The sequence below is a fragment of the Rhyacophila brunnea genome, unplaced genomic scaffold, assembly GCF_057557595.1.
Source record: "Rhyacophila brunnea isolate RB1 unplaced genomic scaffold, BYU_Rbru_1.0 scaffold_18, whole genome shotgun sequence".
Taxonomy (NCBI): Eukaryota; Metazoa; Arthropoda; class Insecta; order Trichoptera; family Rhyacophilidae; genus Rhyacophila; species Rhyacophila brunnea.
This window is the reverse complement of record NW_028232837.1, coordinates 28,176,463-28,203,151: the sequence shown is the minus strand read 5'-3', so window position 1 is coordinate 28,203,151 and position 26,689 is coordinate 28,176,463. Positions and strand designations below refer to the sequence as shown.

The 26,689-nt window shown below is 32.1% G+C and overlaps 1 protein-coding gene across 1 annotated transcript in view; it reads left to right on the top strand.

Annotated features, from left to right (window-relative positions):
• Ubx (Ultrabithorax) overlaps nucleotides 1–26,689 on the top strand; it is a 340,195-nt gene that overhangs the window by 132,896 nt on the left and 180,610 nt on the right. The gene's annotated exons all lie outside the window — the stretch shown is intronic.

Sequence of the window (26,689 nt, the reverse complement as noted above, 5' to 3'; positions counted from 1 at the left end):
ACTTGATGAAGCTATTGAAATTATACTTCGTTTCCTAAATGGTAAAAACCTGTTTTATGAAACGACCGCCATAAGAGTAAGTAGGTAGTTATTGTATGCGGGTACCTACCGGTACACCTAGGTATGTACGACTCATATAAAATATGGCTTCATCTCGCGAAGACCTGGTATCGGAAATATTTATGTATTCATTATGCTTGTAGGTACGAGGTATAAGAGCGAGTTAAAAACTACTGGCAGAGAGCATGGAGCTTTCATTATTAAGTTAGTAGGTACCCATGGATTGATACCTGTCTAATATCTAGCAAGGTGTTTTTATTAAATTTATTATTATTGTGTAGGTACTAAATATATAACAAGGGAGTAGATACCATTTATTATACATACTTAGATACTGTGACACAATAGGTATGACAGGTGATTTCGTGAATTCTTCATTGTTTACATTATTTCAAGGTTTCAAAAAATAAATAATATCTACTAATCATAATAATTAATTACCTATTATTTAAATGAGTTCACAGGACCTATGGAAGTTCATTGTTACGTATACAATGTAAGTTCTTACGTTTACCTATACTTAGTTAAAAATAGGCATTTGTAACTACCTACTCACCTAATTACACTTACAATGTTATTTGTAGTAATTAATGAGTTTTTAACAGGTAAATTTTACAGTTTTCCACAAAGCTAGTGCAAAGTTCTATATTATGCTATACCTCACTAAGGGCTAAAACACACGGCGTTGCAACATACCTCCCTATGGCAAATCCGAGACAGAAAAGATAGCGAAATGTTGCAAATTTCGGCTGCGTTAACGTGTGCATTTTTGCTCTGCGGTCCCGGTATGTAGGTACGTAATCATCTCATAATGGCGAATTAGGATAATTAAATAAACATAGCAATATAAGTACCTACCTACTTAATATAAGAAAATACTGTTTCATATCAAAGGCATTTTGAAAATTACTTATTTATCCATCATCATAAACTTTGTCTAATTAGTTTTGATAGTGGTGTAATGTCATATTTTCATAGTGTGGTAGTTATTTTATCTGACTTTTTAGAGGATTATCGGTTAGCCATTTGCTCAGTCCATGGTGATTAGAAAAAATGTAGCAAAATTTCTGCCTATAAGCGGTTGAGGGTCAATGATTCGGTCTCATTTTACAATAATTATTTTATGATAGGTATTTTATCCAATTACTTATACTTACCTATATAAGTATTTAAACCTGTCACTGATTCAATTTTAGAGTTTTGTTGAATACATAAAGCTTATTTGAATAATGTCTGTAAAATTGAAGCACAAATTGGGGTATCCACGACATGTTATAGGTACCTATTGTACCTACTAAAGTTTGTCACAGGTGAGGTGGATGTGCGGATATAGTCTTTGTTGATTTGACGTGAAGGTTTACCTACAATATACTCTGATCAGCGACGAATTTATTGGTCATTGGTTATTACCCACATAGTTTTAAACTAAACATTCAAGACCACATTTTGCAATTATCTTATATCTACCTGCTTACTATATTGTGTCTGATAGGATATAGGTAATAATAATAAATAATAATTATGATATATTACTACAGCATATATTATAATTTATAATAGACATAATAACTTATTTATGTTTTTTTTTCTAAAAAGTATGGTTAGATATTTTAATCTGTGTATATACCTACCTACATACTAGGTACCTACTTACTGAATAATAATAAATTGTTCAACTTTGGTAGTTAGGTACACTACAATAATAATAGGTACCCTGTACTTACCTAATATATACCTACCTTACTTTATTTTTTGTTTTGTTTTTACAGTGGTGTGTAACCAAGGTTATTAAAGAGAAAAAAACGCATGTAGGTAAGTAGGTAGGTATGTCAATTCAGGTTTAGGTAGCTAAGTGGTGATTTTACTTATGTGATGATGGCGATGATTGTTTCCGAATTCATTGCATACCCACCTATGTTCAAATGGCAGTGAATTTACTTTTGGAATGATCTCATGGTCAACGCAGGGAATTTCAATTTCAATTTTTCCATGCAATTATCAAAATTGAAACAATGTTACCAAATGTCAATTTTACTTATGCGATGATCGCATAGCAAGTGATGATAGGTAGAATAATACGGATACGGAATGGTACGTACCTATTGCAATATGCAAAGGAGAATTAATTCTTCTGGCACTGCGACCACGACGAAATCAATAAGTATTTATTGAAAGTAACGATACCACCACCTAATAAGTCACAAGAAGACACCATTCTACCCACAACTGCTCATTGAATCGTTTTGATTTTGTAACAATAATAATTTATACGCCACGTTGGTCGAGCAGCTTACGCGTCGGTCGTTAATGTTGAGCAAGTAACCCATAATATATTCTTAGGATCGGTCATGGTTAAAATAAAGCGATACTTATACCTACTTATTGGTATCTAGTGAAATTTGTTTAATTGGTAGGTACTTATATAAGTAGATTTTAAATAATAGAAGGTGGGTAGGTATTCATGGTTTTAGAGGTATAAAACTGAGGAGCGATATCACAACTGGCAAATCGTATTTGGCCGCAAAACTGCTCTCCTCCGTTACTCATCTCTCGCGTTTTTTTACATTTGGCACAACAATCCACGGCGAATAAAGAAAAAATGCAAATTTGCTACAGCTTTTCATTGAAATACGCCTATAGCACAGTACCTATGCCGCTATATGTGCCAAGATGGATTTATCTTGTTGTGGCTACTGATGATGCAATCGGCAAACGATGGAATTAAAAGTTTTGGCAAAATTCTAAAACTAGCTTCTATTCTGTGATTTCATTTAGGTGGGTGGATTTTGAATTATTGTTATTTGAATACAGCCACCCACCAACTTATTTGTAAATAAATAAATAATGATTTTTATTCACCGATGATTTAATTTCTATACTTACATACCTACTTATTTTATTCTTAAAAATGAAGACTTAAGATTAGTCTTAAGCGGTTGAACGGTTATTTAGCGAAACAAATATCAATACACGTGATATGTAAAAAAATGTGCACAGGAAATTTACGTGTGAATCATGTGATGCATGTCTTTTGCGACCAAAAAATCTTATACCTAAAGCATTTTAAATATTTATACTTAATACCGATTAAATACGCGCATATGAATAACTAACAGTACCTACCTACTAAATAGGTAGACATTTTATATTATGTAAGTATATTTTTCCACTGTGACATCTAAAACGTACGAGTACCTAAACAAAGGGGCAACATTTTGAAATTTACTAATTGTATCGCCATATTAATTTAAAAAAATGGACAAAGTATAAATTTATGTTAATAATATGTATACTGGACTTCCTATTATGTTAATTAGTGTGCCTTGATAATATTATACCTACTTACTTACATAATATTAACTCCATGCATCTAGGAATCCTCAGATAATATTGTTCCTTATTTATATCTTTCGCCTATGTTATAGCTACAAATGCTGCGATGAATATGTAACAAACGAGTAAAAGGTACCTATGTACCTACAATGTACATGCATTGTGCATTATTTACGAGTTTATATGCAAACATTGCAACCTGCAAAGCGAACCTTAGTCTGCGGATATTCTTACGCGAGTTGCTAATTACTGCAGGGCAAGTAATATTCTCTTCACAGTCTCCTCCTACCTACAGGGTGGTCCGGAACGAATTTATTTACCTCACACTCGTATCATCCGTTTTGTTGATTATTTATGCAAGTATGCAGATATCCAATATGAGTAGGAGTGTAGATATTTCATTATGAATATTCCATCACCGTAATAATCAACACTCATGGAATATTAAATATAGCTCCCGTATAGACGGACGTGTAGACACATACATAATATACAGGTGCTTATCTACCTACCGTGGTACACATCTAGTATATTTCAGCTAGACATAAACAATTTATAGCGGATATGTAGATAATTGTGTTGGTGGTATTAGCACAGAACAGATTAATAAGATACAAATAATGCGAAAGCCTGTTACCAAAAATAGACCAAGACTATGAAGAAAGTTTTGGTGTAGGTACCAGTAGCGAAGGGTGGAGGTAGGCTGTTAAGATCCGCCATAAAAAGTGCACATTAAACTTTGTTAGTCATAGGTACGTATTTGTTTCTATTGAACAAAGACTACGATTTACAGATGGTATTGGATTTTTTTTTAATCAATTAAACCCTGCCTAAACTAAACCATAATAATGTGTATATATTTTGGGCGATTCGATAAAATTCTGCACACTTTTTCATTCATACTTATTTGTTTTCTTTGGATTAAGAATACCAGTGGCGAAGAGTCCATACTAGGCGATTATTTAAAGCCTACCTTCTTAAGAAAAATATTTTTTAATTTTATATTGACATTTTAAATAATATAATCACATAACAATATATTCAATATGCCCAACGACATCTATCGTATAATTGTCAAAATAATTTTACGATATTTTCCACTATTTTAATAAGCACCATTTATGGCATGTCTCGAAGGTTTAAAAAAATAAGCGACATCTCGTTTCGCTTTACATATTGTATGGATTACGTTCGCGTGAATCGAAAACTTTTTTTATATGAAGTTTGTTTCTCATAATTTCAAGACGTCTGCGGCGGCCCATATAAATTGGTAAGCTATCTTACATATTACGTAAGTGCACATTTATTCAAAATTATTTATAAGATAATTTAAAAAAAAATTATTTGTCAGTTAGTTTATTCATAGACTAAGACAATTTATTCAGCCAATTGTTGATACTTGAATAGTTGAAATCTGATATTGTATCTAAGTCTGTGTTTTAAATATAGAATTATTTTAAAATGTCTAGTTTACGGGTTTAATTATAAATTGTTATGGAACAGATTCACAACAACGGATATTTTCAATATATTTTGAGCGTACCTTGCGTTTATATTTAAGAAAATACATAATTCAAATTAATTGCTTAATTTTATACCATCAGTGAGCTTTTGAAATTTCATCGGTTTTTGTGTACCTACCTATTCATCAGTAGTTATGTCGGATTATCTTCTTATTTCCCTTAAATACATCTAACAGCTTTCTCCACAGCCTACCTGTTTCCAAAAGTCACCCTTCGCCACTGAAGAATACATATTACACATATTGTTGGTTCATTTTTTGAAAATTCATTAAGCCCTGCCTAACCAAACTATAATAGATAAAAAATATTATTCTATCTATGAAATATTCAAAGCTATGTATGAATTGCCTACTTTTAGATATTTTATAGATAGACGAGTATTTTTTGACTATTATCTATTATGGCTTGGTTTCGCAGCGTATAATTGAATTTTAAAAACTGACCAACACCATCTATTAATTGTAGACTTATTTCAATGAAAACAAATACGTATGAGTGACAAAGTTTATTGTGCACTATTTATGGTGGATCTTAAAAGCCTACCTCCACTCTTCGCCACCGGTAGGTACCTACCCACTATATAATGACAGCCCTAAAAAGGATTAGATACGAATCTCGCTGAGTGTCACTTATTACTAATATTGAATGTGCGTTGCGTTTGCATGATAAACTTTAATGGACATTATGATAAGTACCTAAGTAGGTAGCTACTGACGTAAATATGGACAATACATATTATTCTTTAACACGTGTTGTTGAGAATTATATCTTATTTCAGTCACACGTCCTATAAAATAACCCGCTTCCCTTATTTTTGTGTTTCCTGGGTAAGAGTATGTAACCTAGGTATATGTAGGTAAATACAATAATAAACTAAAAGATTTATGGGTAGTTAATAAAAATAGTTATGAAACATAGCGCCTAGTAGGCATTTAGGTATCTACTATTTCTAATGGTTTTGATAGGTACCTACCTACCTATTAGATAGGTACCTATTAGATAGGTATAATAGATAGATATATTGTTCTAATATGAAAGAAATATATACATAAGTAGGTAGGTTGTATAAATGTAGATACCTATAGATGTAGACCGGTATGAAGGTACCTACATGCGATTTATAACTAATTATCAAGTAAAACATTCAAACCTTAGGTATCATCGGATTCGTTGGCTAACACCCGATTGTTGGATTGCTAAGAAGAATTAGTGTGTATTTTATCAATATACTAAGGGTAATTGATTAAAATTCAAAAAAAATATTTATTTATTTTTACGTAGATACAGTGAACATTACAAATTATTGATTTAATTTGTTCAGAACATGACATTTTGAAACAAAGAAATATTGTTAAAACAGTAGGTAGGTATTATCGTACCTATATAAAAAAAGAAATATATCAAAATTATAAATTAAATACTACGAACTAGGTAGATACATCGAATGAGTTAAACAGACCCTATTTTAAGAATTTATAAAACACTGCCCACCTATAGGTACCTACTTGCTTACTCATCTTCACGCAGATGAAATATGTCAATATCCGTAGTGATTTTATTTTAAAGAGCTATTGCCCTTCCAATTTGCATTACCAATGGCAGGTTAGTCCTGCACCTTGGGAGATAAAACAACTGATAGTTAAGTTAAGTCTAAGATAGTTATCATCGTAAAAAACACCACACATTGCATTGTAACATTTGTAACAATCGACCAATTATGAAAAAAAAAATCTTTGGATACTTATTGATGATTTGGTCCTTATTGGCTGTAGGTATATGTTAGGTACCTAATTACCTAAATTTAGATTAATCTCGTTTTATTTCATTTAATATAAACCGTCTATGAATTAATTTAATATTCCACCAACAATAAAAGGTACTTACATGCTACACACCTAAGTATTTATTATCGATTGAACTTGAATGCGGATACTATGTGTTTGGGTACACTCTTAGAATAATAGGTAGGTATAGGTACTATTTACTATTGGTCAGTTGGGGAAGAGTTGTCAATTTGGGACGACCTACTAAATAATATAAATTTATTATTAGGTACTTACACATTTTCGTTCTCTAGTTTATAAATATCTAATAGCTTGAGAAATGATGGATAGGTTGGTTCTGTTGGTAGGTATAGGCATACCTATCAATTTTCGGTATCTGTCCAGGGGCGGACTTTACGGTAGTCTGAGTGAGTACAGGAGGAGAACCCGCGTTGATAAGGACCCCCAAATTCGAAAATAGCAAATGCTGATGTGTTGTCAATACCAATTTCATATTCTCTTTTTCAGGTACTTAGGTACCTATTTCATAATGCCATGACTTCATTAATTGATATAAACTTGGTACAAATTTTATATGTAGGTATATCTACTAATTGGTAGGTATACGTAGGTAGGTAAATTTAAGTAAGTACATAAATATCTACGTATTTAGGTATACGTTTTACTTGTGATTGCAAAGCATGAGTGAGTAGGTAAGTAGGTACCTACATATATTGGGTATAAGTTAGTTAATGAAATACCTAACATGCCTAAAACAAACTCCCCGAGGCAGTGGTTGCATTGAAGACGCCGGGACACATAATTCGGCAATTTTCTGGTCCTATTATTTCTTAGGGATAGCAACTAATAACTTAACCCAAATTTACAGGGTGTTCGTACCCCTCTCGGCTATCTACCCTTACGCACGTCGGGTCCCGGAAAGTTAGGGGCGTTAGCGGCGCACAGGGTGCTCCATATTGATCGCCCAGGGAAAGTTATTAATAGACACTTTAAAACTGGAATCTCTTTCTCGGGTATAAATTTTGTCACACAGAGTGGTTGATAAATTATCATAGTTTGTTAAATTATTATCACAGTCAAATCTGTGATATGTATATGTACATACTTAATTATTGTTAGTTAGTTAGTTGTAGAAATAATTTAGGTATAAGGTATTTACCGTAATAAATGTAATGAGCAGTCCTCTATTTGTTTCCAATCATGGGCCTGAAGGGTTAGCTTACTATGAATCCTCGTAAAATACAAGCGATACGTACCTATATATTTTTGCGCATTTGAGAAGAACCTACATATCCATTACTTTCGACATCTGTGAACCCCTTCTATAATTTTCATAACGCTGAGTACCCCTCGTCAAACAAAATGCATATAGGTACTTTGATAACAATCAAAATATATTTATTTTTCCTTTTTTAGTATCTACATAAACAAAATAAAAATAAACGAAAGATAAAATTCATTCATAATACAATATAAATAAAACTTATACTAAAAATAACATTCATTACAATCAATGAGAAGGATGAAATTGTTTATGTTGAGACAGATCATCATAATTTGTTTCCCTGGTCATTATTTTTAATTTGAGATGCGGTTCCACGTCCAAAAGCCTCTTCGTTTCTTTGACTTAACTCGTATCTACAAATGCTGAAAAAGCAACTTCACATAGATATGAAGTTGGAAAGGCAATATGTATTTCAGGACGTTCTCTGTTAAAACTGGATACACATGTTGCATTTGCAACCAGAATATGTTAAAGTACACTCTTTAGGTATATTTATTTTTCAAGAATTCGTCTGAAGCTAATTCCAACAATTGCTCTTCTTCCGCATGCGATAAATCTTCTAGCATGGGTGTTATATAGATATCGTATTAATGCTTGTTGTACCAGGCGCAGCCAAAGCCGGGTGCAGCGTGGACCCTCGCCAAACTCTTCCCGTACCCCAGGGGGTACGCGTACCACACTTTGGGAAACACTTCATTACTGCTACAATGGTGCCTATTCACCTAGCCGTTTTCGTATTTTGTTCTTTCCATAGTTTTAGCTTGACCATGCTGTTTTTGTAAAAGAAAACCGATCAGTTAATGCATAGGTACGTAGGTACCCATCTATTAAGGTACCTACCCATCTATCATATTATTATTGTTTTGAGATATTTTAATATCGATAGGTGTATTATGTGCCTACATAATATTTGTATTTCCTCTATAATAGTCCTTTCAACTAAGCAATATTATTTTATTTTATTTTATCAATATTGTGGCTGATGTGATGTATGGTTATAATAATTTTCAAAGAGTAACAAAAACATAGGTGCAATAATAATTCAATATAATAATATGTATGCGTACAATTTGCTCATGTTTTCTGTCTGTGTCTTGAATATTAAGTAGTAAAATAAATAACATTGTTAAACGAGAGAAAGTTTGTTTTTTACTTAAGAATTTATTGTCCTAAAACATATTTGACACGCGTCCCATAAACTCATAAAACACCATCGTATTTTAAGCAGTACAATATTTTGCTGGTATTTCTTTTGATGGAGAAAAAACTTGCATAATAGCGGCAAAGAGAAAGTTTTTTGCAAATAAATCTAAAAAATCATAACTTTGCATTGTTTCAGACACCTGGATAGGGTCGGTTACTTTACTCCTGTTACGTTTTTTTAAACGAAGATTTATTTATTCTTTAGTAAAACTTTCTTTTTGCGTAAAGAATAATATTAAGCCCTATTTGCATTGTGTTTGAAGCTTTCTTTTCTCACGAGATTTGAAAGATTTTTGATGGACAAATCCAATCCAGGCAGGTACATACCTACCTAACTAATAAATAATACAATCTTTAGACAATATAATATATCGGTAGGTACTGTGTTGACAGACGGTTAAAACTGCAATTTTTTCACATTTTAAGTTTTTTTTTCCATAATATGTTCCAAATTGTACATTATTTGATAAGTATGACAAAATATTACAGCTGCAACTTTACCAAATGTGAAAAAAAGTTGATATGGTAAAACATATAATAAAAAATATGGTAAGATAACAATAAAACTTCAATTTTGTATTTTAAAAAATTTGATTAAAATTTTGTGTTGGGATGCTAATTTGATATAAAATATCTTATAAACCAACTTGTAAAACTGATTTGAAAACTTAGTTTTTGCTCTCCTGTAAAATTATGTAAACAACAGTTATAACCATTTGCCATCACAGTACCGATATGTTTCATTATAAAAACTGAAAAGATAGGTAGGTACCTAGGTACCTAATTATTTTAAATTGCACTGGGGATATTTATTTAACTATCCCATGTTAAATGCATCCTAAACAGAATACATACTTAGGAGCTACTAAACACAAGTTTTATTATTGATTTTGGAAAATAAGGATTTTTTTGTTACCGTTGTATCTCGTCATGTCAAAATACTGAGAATTGTAATCACTGATATTCCTGACGTTTCTTTGAACGAAATATTTGTACAATATTGTAGGTACCTGTATAAAGACAATACGAGTCTATATATTATGTAGTTATAAATTATAAATAACTTAGTCTTTTGTTAAATAATTTCACCGTCATATATTTTATTCTTGGAAATATAAAGAAATTACCCTCCGATGCCATATATTGTGGAAACTAAAGAATAGACTTTCTATTTTATGTTAATGTTAAAGCATTATTTGAGATTTTTTATAGGAGAATAGAAAAAAGCTTCTCACGTTGATCGTTTTAGAGGAAACTTTCATTATATGGTGCATTGGCGGAGCGTGACCGAAATCGGTAATAGAACTTACAAAGAATTTATTGCTCAACCATGGCTTTTGTAAAAAAATGTTTTGCGAAATATGTTTGAAGTCGGTATTTTATGGTTATTGGTAAATGATGAATTGATGACACGCGTCAAATTTGTGTTATTTATATATAATATCTACCAATATTATGAAGCATCGAAAATTAACCATTTATTTTGTATCAAGAAAGTAAGAAATAAGTAGTGCTTATCTATAAAGCATAGTGCTTATCTATAAAGCAGATGAGGTAGTTATTTTGTCATAAAGTAGCAAAATCTTAAAAATATGCATATTAGGTATGTTGTAGGTATAATCTCAAGTGTAAAAAACATTTTTTTTGGATCGCAGCAACATACATATCTATTTCCCCATAGGGTTTTATAACATAGACATTTTTTTTTCAATGGGGCCTCCAAATCTGTCAGTGCTTTGAGCCTCCGCGTACCTAAAACCATCAATAGGCTGCTATATTTATAATACCTACGTATTATGAAAGTATGATATCTTACTAATATGGTAGGCAATAAAAGCTTTAAGAGTAGTAGTTTTGGTATATATTTTTTTTGTTTGTTATATCTATCTACCTCAGAAGACATATAAGGGCTTTCTAACATGTGATTATTCAATGTAGGTACACACTTAAGGATTACAGGTGTGAAAATTTAATTTTTGTGACTAACTAGCTTCAGGTAAATGATTTTTATTATGTAAGTTGTAAGCAGTAATTTTATTTTGTATAATTTTATTTATTGGAATTTAACGACATAGGAAGTTGTTTGCACGTTTTATAAACATTAAATTGTCTATAAATTTTAAATGAATATTTTTTTCAGAGGCCTAATTGAAATACCCCGCAGACTTTTTTTCTATGAGAAGCGCATTCTTTTGGTCATGCTTTTTATTCAACTTTTCCAAAAGCGTCCAGAGGGCGTTTACTATGGCACGGAGTAATATTAACGACCTATGTAATATATCAGAATAACAGGTCCAACGTTTAAATCATTATCCAGTTATTAATTGAATATCGCTTTTCAAACCATTTAAATAACGAGCTCGATAAACTATTGCCACAAACGGCTAGAAGCAATCGATTGATGGAGGTAATTAATTCCCAATTTCGATTGTTTGATAAATTTCTGATCTACAATAAAAATATTTATATCTATTGCAAAAATAACTATGTCATTTGTGATTTATTTACTTACGTGGTGTGTATGTATATTATTCACTTATTAAAATTTATCTTGATAGGTATTATGTATGTTTATTGTTATTGACTTCATATTATCTAATAAGGCGGAATGTTAGCGAGCTCCAAATTGGTCATCCAGATTCAAGTTAACTTAAATTAAATGTGGCGAAGTATTGAAATCAAAGATTATCATATTATCTCCATTTTTTATCATGTAAACAGAAATATATTGGTAATAAAAATCGACGATCACAAGTTTTAGTTGTTTGGTAAACAGTATAATTATAGGTACCTATGTATCTAAGTATAACTATTGTGTAGGTATTATGTCACTAAAAAGACTGCCATTGTAATATGGATGTACCAACTCGTATACATATAGTCAGTAATCGAATATACCTACCTACAAGCATTTATTTAATTGGGTAGGCTTGCGCATTGTGCCCTGCATCTGACAAAAAATTAATTAGGTACCAATATCTTTTTTCTGTGAAAAATGGCTAGCAATCATTCCTTGTAAAAAGTCTGTACGTATATAAAAGGAGATAGGTATATTGGTAGATAATAATATGTAAAGGGCTGTCTAACATACAAAATATGATCTACATATCTAGTAGAAAAATGTAGAAAAAAGTATTAGAAAAATGTAATCATGAAAAATAACCTGTATCGAACGTAGGTATTAATTGATCAAATATATATACATATAGCGAGACGTGGACCCTCAACACGAGAGATGTCTAAAGGCTAAGAGTCACACAGCGAGGCACGGAGAGGTGTATGTTGGGCATCACGCGAAAGAACCGTAAGAGAAACGAATGGGTTAGGAAGCAGACAGGAGTACGCGATGTAATAGACGTTAAATGGAGATGGGCAGGGCACATTGCTCACCGAAAGGACGGCCGCTGGACAAATGTCGTCATCCAGTGGTACCCAATGGCCATGAAACGGCCACAGAGCCGCCCTAAAAGCCGCTGGATTGACGAACTGGTAAAGTTCGGCGGAAATACGTGGCAGCGAACGACACAGGACCGAGATAGTTGGAGAAAGCTTGGGGAGGCCTTCATCCAGCAGTGGATTGACCCCGGCTGATGATAATGATGATGATATACATATATAATAGAAAAATGTTTATGGACACTTTTTCGCTTAAGTAAAACTATTGAAATCGTCCGAGTACGATCAATGCCAGCTAATATAATTAATTATACGATAAAAATACGTTATAGGTACCTAAATGTAGTTGGATCGTTCTGAGGATTTGTTTATAATATGCAAAAAACAGCAGTCAATATTAATAACTCAAAACATGTATAATTACAACAATGTTGTTCCCAAACAAAAACTATAAAATTATTTATTTTACCTAGATAATAATATAATATGATTCCTTACACACGGTGCCACTGTAAAACATACAGGAACTTTGTTCGAAGGGGTCTAAAAAACGGAAATGGCTCGAGCCCCATCTGGCGCCCTGTTCAGAGGACAGAGTTAGTTATTGCGATCATTTACGAGCCGACAGGATCTGAAGGTCTTCCCACATCGTTGCTGCACCAAACACACCCTTAAATCGGATGCGGTTGCTTTGGTAGTGACCCAAAGAACATCGATGTGCCATTAAGATAATACATAATGTATCATTAGTATGTGTTTGGTAAAGCATTATGCTTCCTTAGGACCTCGTGTATCATTATAATCCATATTTATTAACTAAATACTTAATAGCATAATCGCCAAATTGTATTAATTATGTCTTTTGGATATGTTGTAAATAACACGAAATAAGATAACAGCACAGTCTATCAATAGGGTATGTATGGATTCATTTTTCACGGTCGCCTTTTATAAAAATGAGGTGGTTTAATATTTATTTATTTGGGGATACATTAAGTATACCAGAGGTAGGTACCTGCAAGAGGTAAGTAAATAAATAACCAGTGTCGTAGGATCTTTTCAAGATGAAACAACGATACAAACGTGACAAGCGTGTTGTTAATTAGCAAATAACATGTTGCATTCCTACGTTTATTTTCGGAAAACGGAAAACTTTTCATTCTCCCAATCCCTGCTACTTCCCCGTTTTAGATTCTAGCGTGAAATTTATCACAATTTATATTCATGACACAACATGCCTCTAACGTTAGGTGTAAGCCTGTCCTTTTCTGGCGAAAGACACCCGGCAATTACTCTCTCTGTCGCGCCAATTAACTTTGGCCCGTTTTGAGGCTTAAAACGACATTCTTCTCATATTCTTGTACCTCTTGTGTGCTTCTCAAACATTTTGCCGCACACAAAGTAGGAACCAAACTAAGTGATAGAAAGTTGATGTAAGATAAGAAAATATTTAATTGAATGATTTATTATCATACATAAAACATATTAATATAATTCCCTAATAGTTAAATATAGGATTGATGTTAATCGTGATTAGGGAATCCAATCCCGAGCCAAAATTCTGATCCCGGGATTTCGGGATTACAATTTGACAATCCCGGGATCCCGGGACTGGTCCCGGGATTGGCATTTTTTTCCATTGTTAATATAAAGTTTTTATATTTACACATAACATTGATAACATCGGTCAAAAATAAATCTAGTATAATTTATACTATTTAAGATATTTATTATTAATATTGTATATCTACGTTCAATCTTGGAAATGCATAAGTTTAATGGAATAAATAATATTAAATATATATAAAAATAATAATGTGAATTTAATATGAGATTGCTGTTTCTGATAGTAAAGACTAAATGAATGGATTAGCGAGATTTAATATAGTAAACCAAATAATCATGGCGTACTTATGGCCTTTCCGCTTCATAAATCTAATTAGTCAACCAAATATGAAACTGCCGTAAAACGTATGAGGTCATGGTGGAATTACTTTGTTAAAACTGTGAAGCATTGTTTTTTTCCAATCTTTCTCATTTTTAATAATTTATGTGAAAAAATAAAATGAATCGGCAACTTACACATGGGTATAAATCAAACTTCATTCAAACTCAGTTTATTTCTAATGTAGTTATTTTTTATTAAAAGTATTTTTTCTGATATAATTTCGCTTTTATTTTATGTTCCATAAAAATTGATAAAAAAATCAATCCCGAAATCCCGGGATTAAGTTTATCAATCCCAGGATTCATAGGTATCGAAAATAGCTCGGGATCCCGGGATTGGAATCCCTAATCGTGATATACCTAACTACCTTAGCGGCACATGTTGGAATGTTATGATTAGGTAATAATACTAGTAAATAACAATTTGTTACAGATCATACTATCATATTATTATTATGTTTCCAACCTATTGATTTATTATATCTACCTACTGTACAGTGTTACGTAGGTACACTCTACGTTAAGTAAAATATGATTTCTTTCGACACTCTGAATCTGTACCTACAATCGTCTTGATTACTATCTCGTCGATTATAAATTAGCAAAAATGTCCAAATAATAGTAGGTACTTTAAATTCTTTTAATTCGCGATCGCTAGCATTTAAGAGTCAGAAAACAGATATAATTTCTGTGTAAAACATATGTAGGTATATTTTGGTTTATCTGAACCGTTATAGGTAATATTATGTGACACTTGTTTCATGTTTCAGCATATCTATGCCATATAAACAAACATATTTGCAAACCAATATCAAACTGAGTAAACTGACCAAGGAAAAACGCGGATACTAGATAGACAATTAATGTTATAGCGCCCTTTATCTTCATTTGCTGCAACCTGCAGCGTCATGTCTTAGCCGTAACACATCAGGGCTAAGACAGACGACAACACATACGATGATGCGTCAAAGCAGGTCTTGTTTGATTCAAATTGAATACATTCAGACTCAAGTTGGGGTACCTATCTGCTTTAATGCAATGGAATTTGTGTTGTCGTGTGTCTTCGTCTTTACTACGGAGAAGTAGGTAAGCATATACCAATAGGTATCTAATTAGTACAGTCACGATGCCTGAACTTTTGTCACATTATATGTATGAATAAATAGAGTACTTATCATATTATGCTTTGGAAAACCATGGTTCCTGAATGACTCTTCCCTCTCTTGTCTACCATATAATATAATATTCCCCCCAGACAAAGCGGCAACTGTTTTCTTTACGCAGACTCTAAATTAGTTTACAAAGTTAGTTATGTTTTTTTAAGAAGCTCCCCTTGAATAAGTGAGTCGAAAAAAGTGGCTACGTTCTTTAATTACTTAATCTAACGTACGCCTCTGTGCTGTATTTTTACGCGTGAAGGCAGCTGTAGGTATTCATAATAAGAATCTCTTCAAAAATAAGTAGGTACGTGTAATAGAAATGTTGCCGCTTACATTTAAAGATATTTAAAGAAGATTTTTTGCTGATTTAATATAGTTTTATAGATAAAATAATGTTTCATCGAAATCTCTTTTTAATATTTAATGAAAGTTAAATATTGTGTAAACTGCCTAGCTATCTATATACAGGCCTAATAAAATAACGACTTCATGAGCCTTGGCTCAAAAATCTTATAGAATACTTCAACCAATGGACGAGATCGGACTGACAACTTTCAATTAAATAAGCAACACACAAAAATAAAGAAAAATGGAAATTCATAGTTAGGTATCTACGTAGAGTTATGTATCGAATGATGATACTCGTAACAATCTGTTAAACATAAAAATCAGCAATAATCCACGAAACATACGTATAGGTAATTGAAACGTTTTTTTATAACTCGATTAACACATAAATAAGTAGGTATTGGTATACTATATAAGGTATACCTACGTAAGCCGGAGGCAAAGGTATGGACGACGTATTTATCTATAGGATTCATATGTATTTTTGATATATAAAGAAGCATGACTAATAAATTTCATTAATTCACTTAGCTTTGAAGGTACCTACCTATATAATACTGCGTGATCATTTCTTAAGTAAATTTTGTAAATAAGAGAAGGGAAATAAAATCTTTTCCGGTTCCCCCAAAATTTATTAATTCAAGTGTGCTTTGTGAGCTCGAAACCTGAATATTTTATGCGGTTGTTTAGTTTGAATATATTCAATACATTAGGTATGTAGGGTTACGTATGCAACAAAAAACTCGATCACGTGTGTGTGTAATTGATTCCACGAAAAGAGAGATATGATGTAGTTTAAAATATATTTTTAGTGGATCATGGAATCTCAGTAATGTCGATCGGTACATGTTTTACAAGATACGTACATAGGTACATATGTATTGTTTTCTTCGCTATGCCATCGTCAAGACAAAAGTGATGGTTAGTGAGAAATTTTTGGCATGTCTCTGCTTAATGTTCTTAAATCAGTCGAATCTCGTACCAGAACTCCGATTTGTTTGATATTAGGTATTTGTTTATTTTGGTTACTGACACTTTTTTATAGAAAAGATCAATGCACATTAAATTTTATTGGAGGTCATTGGTCAACCAAGTGTAGTTAAGTATATCTAGTGGGGTAGTGAATTGATAGCGGCGGTAATTTTTTATCAATACGAACCAATGGTATGGATGATTTTTTCTAAAGTTTACCTACTCACGAGAAAGTCATTCTAGCTAGACTCTATTAATTTGAGTTTGCACAATAATTTCGTAGATAGTGGGTGCATTCCAAATTCAGATTTGTTTGTATCATTATCTATCTACCTGTATTATCATACAGGAAATTAGATAGGTACCAGTTTATTAGGTATGTAACTAATTGTTGTGTATTTAGTTGTAATTTAAAAATGATGTTTGTTTAATTGTTGCTCAGTGTTTGAAAACTACGCTACACGTATGTTTGTTAAAGGAAAGATAAGCACTTAGTTGGATAAAGATAAATAGAATTTCCAATTTTCCGAGGGGTGGAATCAATTTGTCTGATTGGCTCTTGTTCTTGTGTCATTTACTTTTCAATAAATTCATTGGCCTACCCACGCCCAAATACATGGTTTGCGTCATTCAATCATGGCATTGAACATCAAGAAATATTGTTGTTATTTTTCTGTTACATAAGTTTTCCGACAAATGGACCGTGAAAAAGTACGAATGATGGGTATTTTTCTTTGCAACTTTGCCGTTTACTTTTAATCATACTTTCTACTTCCTTGTTTGTACCTACATACTCTTTCATGAAACTGAAAATTCAATCTTGGTTTGTAAACAAAACCTAATAATAAGATAAATTTATTGAAAATTGTCAACGTTCCCAATACCTAGGTACATTATTATGTTTATCAAGAATACATATTATACATAAGTAAAGTACCTCGATTAACGCACCATTTTGCAGCAGTCTTATTTCACAAATACATCTAAAAAAAATTACTCTAAATTAATGATAGGTGAAAATATACATAATCATGTATAAATTTTGAAATTATATCTATACTTACCTTTTGTATTAAAAAAATAGTACCAATTAAATTAATCATAATATTAATTCGTCAATTATATAACCAGGTTGGTAATACACAAAAAGGTACATACTTATATTTTTTTGTGTCTTGTGCATTTTTAGATTTGGACCGGACTGTGGTATTATGTATTATATATACCTACTTACATACTCATGCACCTACTTTATACCTACAACTAAAAGTCTATGCTGAGAGCACCGCGCTGCCACAGTTCAACCGAGATACAATCCCAGCTCTCTGTTTCTTCGTTTTCCCTCTCCTCCTTCCCAGTTGTTCCGGAGATAAACCGGTGAAAAAAACTAAAGTAAATATCGGAAAGCCATTCGAAGCGATTCTATTAGATTGAGTGAGCGCAAAGTGCTACCAACTCGTACTTAGAAGAGCCTGTGTTGGGATTTCAGTTTACTCACCTGAGAAGGTAAATCGCTGCACTTAAATATACCCACAAATTATTGAAAAACTATTATAAGTAGGTATAACCGCTTTGACTGACGAGTGTGCTGCAAAGTAACTAGGTAGGTACCTCCTATATCATTTACGCGTTTGAATATTAAAATCATAATTATTATTATAAAAATCATATAATTTTAATACCTATACTATATGGATCGAGCAACGTTTTAATGCTATTAAGATTTCAAGTAGGTCACGCGTCTTCGTGAGGTAAAGGAATTATGATAATATCATCTGCAGAATTGCTTTTGATTCAAAACTTTGGCAAAATAATACTCATTCAATACTTTTGCTAAGTTACCTACCTAGGTACTTACATTTTCGGTACTGTTCGGTTATCAGGAATACAGCGGAAAACACATTTTGAAAATACCCGATATACTGGATTATTCGTTAGTTTAGGTTAGGTTAGGTTTGGTTAGGTTAACCTAACAAATAATCCAGTTTATCGGCTATTTTCAAAATGTGCTTTCCGCTGTATTCCTGATAACCGAACAGTACCAAATTTTCCATATTTACGTTTCTAGTAATACTAGATTTCATGCATTAATTCGTCGTTTCTTTGGTCAGTGCATCAGTGTTGACAAAATATCATAGAATGTAGACATTGCTTATAAATTCAACTAGCATTTAATTTCTTCAGAACTTAAAATCAATTTTAGTCTCAAATTAAGTTAAATAAATTGATTATGTTTTCATACTTACAGATATACCAAATAGTTTGGTAAAGAATTTAAATCAATTCCTAGAATCGACAATGCAGAATAGTCGAATCATCCCACAATCGTGCCAATAGCATGCAAAAAGTTATCGCGATTTAAATGATTAATGCTCCGAACTTTTCGTTCCATATCCTTTAACGGACTTCGGCAATGATTCTGTCATTGTTTCCCTGTCTGATACATATATGAGTAGGGATGGAGCCCTGAGCTCGAGGATCTAAGATAAATAATAAAAAAATATCTTCAGGTAATAATAAAATAATAATCTAAATTATTTTCACTTTTAGTAATTATTAATGAAACAACATAATATTTGATATAACAAACACTTCTCAATGTTTAGTAACGTTATAAGTACGTACCTACATTTCATCTGTAAGTAGGAACTTATTCCACATACAAATAATATACTAAATAAACAAGTGTTTGTTGTTTCTAATATATATTTAGAGATTTAACAATGGTACTTAGCTATGTAGGAATCTACAACAAATTAGTTTGACAGAAAGTTATGAAATAGAATGTTATAAAAATAGGTCTTTCAATATGCAATGAAATTGTGCAACTTTTTTCTTGAAAACCACTGGAGTCAGTACTTTTTCTGCACGAGGGGGCAATTGAATCACCAACGTCTGTACCAGTATGTGCCCTCCCTACATAATCTTATTGCCAATCACGGTTAGAGGTTAGGCTAAAAGGCTAGCCCGCTGTCTGATATTGAGAATTACACATCCTTTTACCTTCTTAGGTCCGACACCAGCGGCGCAGGAATAAATTAATGCAATAAAAGAAAACGGATAGAAAACACTACGACCATCTTTCTTTGGAACATCTTTTTTATTTGAAGGCTTTCTGCTGTGGAAATACTTAGAACATCCTTCATCAATAAAGTTTAAATGTTGGATTGATATTAATTGTATATATTAGGTGCATTGGCCTAATTGAGTCCTGTTTTTATAAATTACAATATAGCGTCAACACATTATTCTTATTATGTTTATAACACAAACAGCTTTCCTCTACCTACGGTGGATTAAAAAGTATTGAGTTTTTCACTAGATTTTGCACAAATATTATGTTGCGATACACATTGCTACAAAAGTCATAATTAAAAATTTGAAAGTGGTGTTACAAAAGATAATAACTACGCCACTGGTATGTATTTAATAACTACATGTTAGTTTTTTCATAGTTTTTATATAAATTTGTGACTGACTTGCTATACCCATTGAAGGGTCATGTTTTCCGAGGTTGCATTTTGCGCTAACTGGGGTTCATTTGCCCCTTCCTACTTCCCGAGATTGATTTCAATCCAATTTAGAATACTTCCGTTTTCCTTCCTGCGATGTGGCTGTGGGAGGGTCAATCCGTTATTTATTATTGAATACCAAACGAAGCACATGCTTTCAATTAACTTTTTTATTGGTCATAATTATTAAGTGATCAATTACTTTAAACACTTTTTTATTGTAGAATTATTATTTGCCTTTGATTATAATACCTATTACATTTTTAATATATTATGGTTTTCTATATATTAGGAGGAAGTTTTTAGATGTTATTATTGTAAATAAAATAAAATATGGTAACTCATACCTAGATAATTTATTGTTAAATTGCTGTTTCCGATAAAATTCATAAATTCATATATTAATCCCTATTTGAGAGATTAGATACGTATTATAATTAAATCTAAATTTTAATATAAACTTATTAAGTCTATTTAAATTATATTTTATTTGGGACCCATTATTAATAACCTGAATGTGCAAGCAAAGCATTATCCGTGATTCATTTTATAGATCGAATTGCAGAATTTTCAACGCTTTGCATTAGCTGCAAATATATATTTCCAGGATATAAGGAATAAAGACAAACGGATGAGGCACTACTGTTAAGATATAAGTATGTAACATACTGTTTACCATTTATTTATTTACCTATAGTTATACCATCGTAAATTTTTCATCCTCATCGATAATTTAGAAAACTTCTGAATTGATGATTCTTTCAATCAAACAACATCGAACAGTTTATTATTATACCTTCCTAGTTATTAGATGTTCGGGTTCATTTTCTATGGCACGATATACCCCAATTAATATTTTTATCAAGCCACTAATATATTTTTAGTAGGTATAAGTAATTAATAAATGTGTGAGGAAAAAAGGAAGGTAAACGGAAATAAGATTGCGGTTTGTTTTCAACAGCTTTTTATGTGAATTTCTATATTTCTGTGTGACATTTCCTAATTGAGTGGCGTCGACTCGAATCGTATCTAATTTTTAAATATCTGATATACGAATATAGCTTTGTAGGTAAGTATATCTACATACTTATACAACGAATACTACTGCCCGAAGCATTGCGGTGGGATTGCACTTGTACAAATCATGGATAATCTAAAAGCCTTGAAATGCGGTGTCTTATTTTGATATGTATATCCTTGTTCTTTCTTTGGATAATATTCTGACGAATTCTAAGGTACCTACCTACTTACTGTAATTTTCTAATTTTCATGCTACGACGAAATTCTAGGTCCTTTTCACTCATAAGGACGTTCTCGTGTGTTACCACAGAACAGATAATAAATACAATTCCGATAGGCTATATTATATATACCAATATAGTAAATTTTGAAGCAAGGTTTTGAATGTGTGAGTGTACTACGAAAATGTACCACGCATTATAGACGTTCAATGTGTGTAATACATCAATATTAAATGAGCGTCAATGCATAAACCGTGAGTAGTTGTCAGTATTCGACGTATGACATATCGACATATGCAAGTAGGTATATAAATATTATTTATAAATTATATTTGATTATAATGCAAACTAAAGAGTAGGTAATGTTAATGACAAAAATTCATTAAAATTTAAATCACAACATTATTTATAATAGTTATTCAATGGAGGTTTTTTATTGTCGTATCCCGTGGGCGATGCATTTCGGATTCCGGATGTCAGCAATCTAAATCATTGTCATAAAGCTTTTGTGCAGTTTGCACATTATAAAAGCGCACTCAAATTTATTGGCTCGCTCTCAATTCCGACAATTTTTTCATCGAATTATTTCATCTCGTAAATTTTCTCTATATCGGAAAACGCATTCCGTCACCAGTAAGTGAACGAGTTTTGTGAAAATCCATAGAAACATTTGGGCTATTTTTATTGTAAATATCTTTGTGTCATATAATTTATTTCCAGTTCAATAAACCTTGATATAGTAGGTAGGTAGGTACCTCGACTTATTATATTTTGTTGGAAGCTACTGGAACGAGTAGGTACTAAATCTCTCCTTAATTTTAGTATATTATCATCCGTCAATAGTTTTTTTCATGTTTGAAAAATCATTGTGTACCTACCTATATTTTTTGATGGTAAAAACGAGTAATTATTGCATTAGGTACGCAACTGAAATTTAGTTCTTTAGTGTAAATAAAATAAATATTTCTAAAAATATTGTCCACCTGTTCGAAATCGCCCGCATGTATAATAGACACCCAGAAATATATATTATTAGTAGGTATCTATACTTATAACGGATAAGTGGTAGAATTCTTCTCTTACTATATCATCGGGGCCTCATGATGTGGATAGGTTACCGCAAGCCAACTGTTTCCATAACTCGATTTTACTTCTCTCCGCTGTTAGCAGGATGCATGGCCCGTGTCAATGAAAACCCTATGGTACTTTCCATAGTCTTCAAATTGGTCCCTCCGCCTGGAGGGACCATTCTCTTCATTCTCTCCGAACTTTGACCTGACCAAATACGATGAGGTTTTGCCATGTTATCAGTGTTATCAACCGTAAACAAAATGATATAAGATATTATAAGTACCTACCTAGATATTATGGCATTATACCTATAATAAAGGTAGATAGATATTTTGATAGTTTTATTACCACATCAAACATTAAAGTGTTATTTCATTAAAGCTTTATCGCAATATTATTATTTACCTACTTCATTCCTTTCACTAATAAATAATAAATTTGGAATTCCTATGATAATAATAACTAATTCACGTCTTTGTTATACATAAATATATGCCTAATAAAGAGAGCTTCATAGAATATAATACAAGCAATCCTTTGTGAGAACATGTCCATAAAACATTTGATCCCAAGATGAGCAATAATAATCATATTTATTGAGCACTTCCACTTCCACCTGGGCGGCCATTTCCTCTTTATTCCAATAGGTAACAACGGTGCTTGTTCAGAGGTATCATTGATGGCAATACAACACTTCCCTTACAGCTTACACAGTACACACCCTCCAAGGGTCACCCCCTACAATTAGTGACACCTATATAAGTATGAGGGTTTTCAACAGCGCTATGAATATTTTTGGTGTAAAATATTTCTTAATATATCAGAATTAAAGTAACTAGTAATGACGTAGTAACTATTTATAATTAAGATGTACCTTTATAAATATTAATTTAAGTTTATTAAATATTAGTTTAAGATTAAGTACCTATAGGTATATGTAGTTGTTAGTAGGTACTATAAGTAGGCACGTATCAAGTTATACAAATACATTACATCTATTCGTAGGTACTTACACTTTACTCATCCATAACATAGGCCTTAACCACTTTAAAAAAAAAATCGAGAATTTGTGGTCCATCTGGAGAGACGAGACTTGGGAATATGGATTGCACAACCAAAATCAAGATGTTCGAGTCAGTGATTGAAGTGTGGTATGATGCGAAAACCCATAACAACTGAAAATCATTGGTAAAATCTATACCAAAACACATTAAGAAGATGCTGCAAGCTTGACACATTAAATATTAATTCTTCTGAATTTGTAATTGACTGTATTTTTTGTATGAATAAATCACATTTTTAAAGAAAAAATGCCTAATCTACATTAATTTTCGCAAGGGTTTAGGTACCTACTTAATTAAAATATGAATAAGTAGGTACGTCACCACTCACCAGGCACAATATTATTCAAAAAAAGGGTTCTTTTAAATAAGTACGAGTAGGAATCAGGGTATAAAGAAAACATTATTAGATTTTTTTTAAAAAACAGGCAAGTTGGTGTAGCTTGCTCCTGTTCTGTTTCGTCGTTATTTCATGGCTTGAGATCTTGAGCCCAAAATTCAGCAATTTTCGGGGTGATATTTTATATGTTGGTATTCCATCCATTTTATTAAGTTTCAGATTCGAATAGTTTTTTCTTTGGATATTAATAACAATGTTTTCTAATTATTATTTAGATGATATTAAAAATTGATTTCCAAGATACGTAGGCATAGATAACCTAGAAATAGAATCGGTAAACTTACCAAAAAAAATCAAGATACGTATTTAGTTAGTGTCTATATAGGTACGAATGTTTAACGTAATCAAAATTTTGCATGCCAGCCCTGCTTGATAGCAACCCTCCACCCCCGATTTTCCAGCCGAACATTTCCCACTAAATTAACTTCCTCGCACTCTCTCAAAGCGACGGCGGGCAGGGGTGGCTCGTGGCGCTGCGTAAATAAATAAAAGTCGCGCTGTGAGTCGGGCGAAGGGCGGCGCAAGATGTCGCTAGTGTGGAAAATAATTCACCTGCGCTTTGTCCGATAGGAAAATAAACTAAAAAATATTAACGACATCAGAAATAATGTTAAAAAATAATCGCGGTACCGTAGCTTTAGGTAGGTACATATAAGTTTTGCGTATGTTCTGGTTGAAGAGTTATTAACAATATTATACTTGATCGCGTGAAACTTAGGTAGGTATATAATGTTGTTTGTTGTATATTAATTAATAATAATTATGATCGTCTTTTACTACAGAAAGTGAAATTAATTACCTATTCAGTATTTAATTTGGTCTATTTTTGTATGTTTTCAGTAGTTTCTGACAGGATTATCGTAAATAGGCGAGTGTTATGCGCATCTCAATTATTTATAATACCTACGTACCTATCATATAACTACTTTTTGACATGACCTGCTTGTTGTTTCTACTTGTAACCTGTCATAAACATCATGTACTTATTATAAATTCAATAAGCAGAGACATATTTGCTGAATGAGCTTTCATTTATTTTGATTTGCTAGGTAGCAGCTAGGTATTTACTTACGGGTACCAATTAGAGAAAACTTTTGTCACTTTGTTATTTTCCTTTCAAATTCGTTTTGTATTTTTGTTTGTATTAATTCTTCAGATATCCAAGTAAGTACTCGTGTTCGAATGCATTATGCATCTGTTTGTAAGGTGGTTATTCCCCGTTTCGTTTATGTTATATGTATATAAATATAATACCTAGATCGCGCAAATTTGGCAATGAACATAACTTAGACCGGCTGCTGGAAAACTTATAAATTTCATCGGCTCCATATGTATTCGAAGAGATATGTATCATCGATTCCCCTATTGTTGGTACATTCTAATCGGTTTTTCAGACACCAAATACAATTAAAATGCGCTTCTTTAATTAAGCCCCGTTTATAAATCATTCGCACGTGGTGATGTTCAGCCAGTAATAGCTTGCGAAAGGGAGGCAGGTCGGATGAGCGATTTTATTGGCTAATACATTTATGCGATGTGTTTTATCGCAGACCTAACGTAAAACGTACGGAGAGGAAAAGCGTTTTGTAAGGTAATATTGAACTTTACCGTTTTCGGTAAACAGACGTGCACGAACAATGAAAATTCTGTTTGGGTAAACAGGCTGAGTTATTTTATTGCGAATTTCATCATCAGCGGTATTTACAATTTCTTTGTTAAGTTAGAGATATTGTTACAACACTTTAGGCTTCTTTTAGCATTATAATAGTTTTATAATGTACTATATAAGTAAAAACATAACACTGTATAGGAACTTTGGTTTTTTTTATTCATTCTTGTTGTGTACAAAAAGAAAACGAGGTGCGTCGGCAACCATTACGTTTCATCAGATCCATAAGAAAATCTTGTTTTACAGAACTTTTTTGTGAATTATAATATATAATATATTATATTATACTAATTGTGTGTAATTTACTAATATAGCTAAGTTGATTTGGCTCATTTAATTTCTCCTTTACGCATGTAGGTATACTTAAATTTTTCAGAATTTGAATACATTTCTTTGTATTTTTCACACGAATAAACATAACATGAAGAAACTGGTGTAATTTCGGTAGATAGGTAAGAAATTACATACCTACCTACTGCCTTGGTAGGTATCTTATGAAAGTTATTTAAATGAATAGGGACATATTTAGATAGGTAACAATAATTTATTGAATGTGTCTATTGTACCCAAGTATTAATGAAACTTATGACATTTATGCATATTTTAACGTGGATTTAGTCATCCATATAGATATCTACTAATATACTAAAGCTGATGCCAGATACCCCTAACCAAACTATTGATATTATGATATTATGACACACCTATGAATGCATGTTCATTG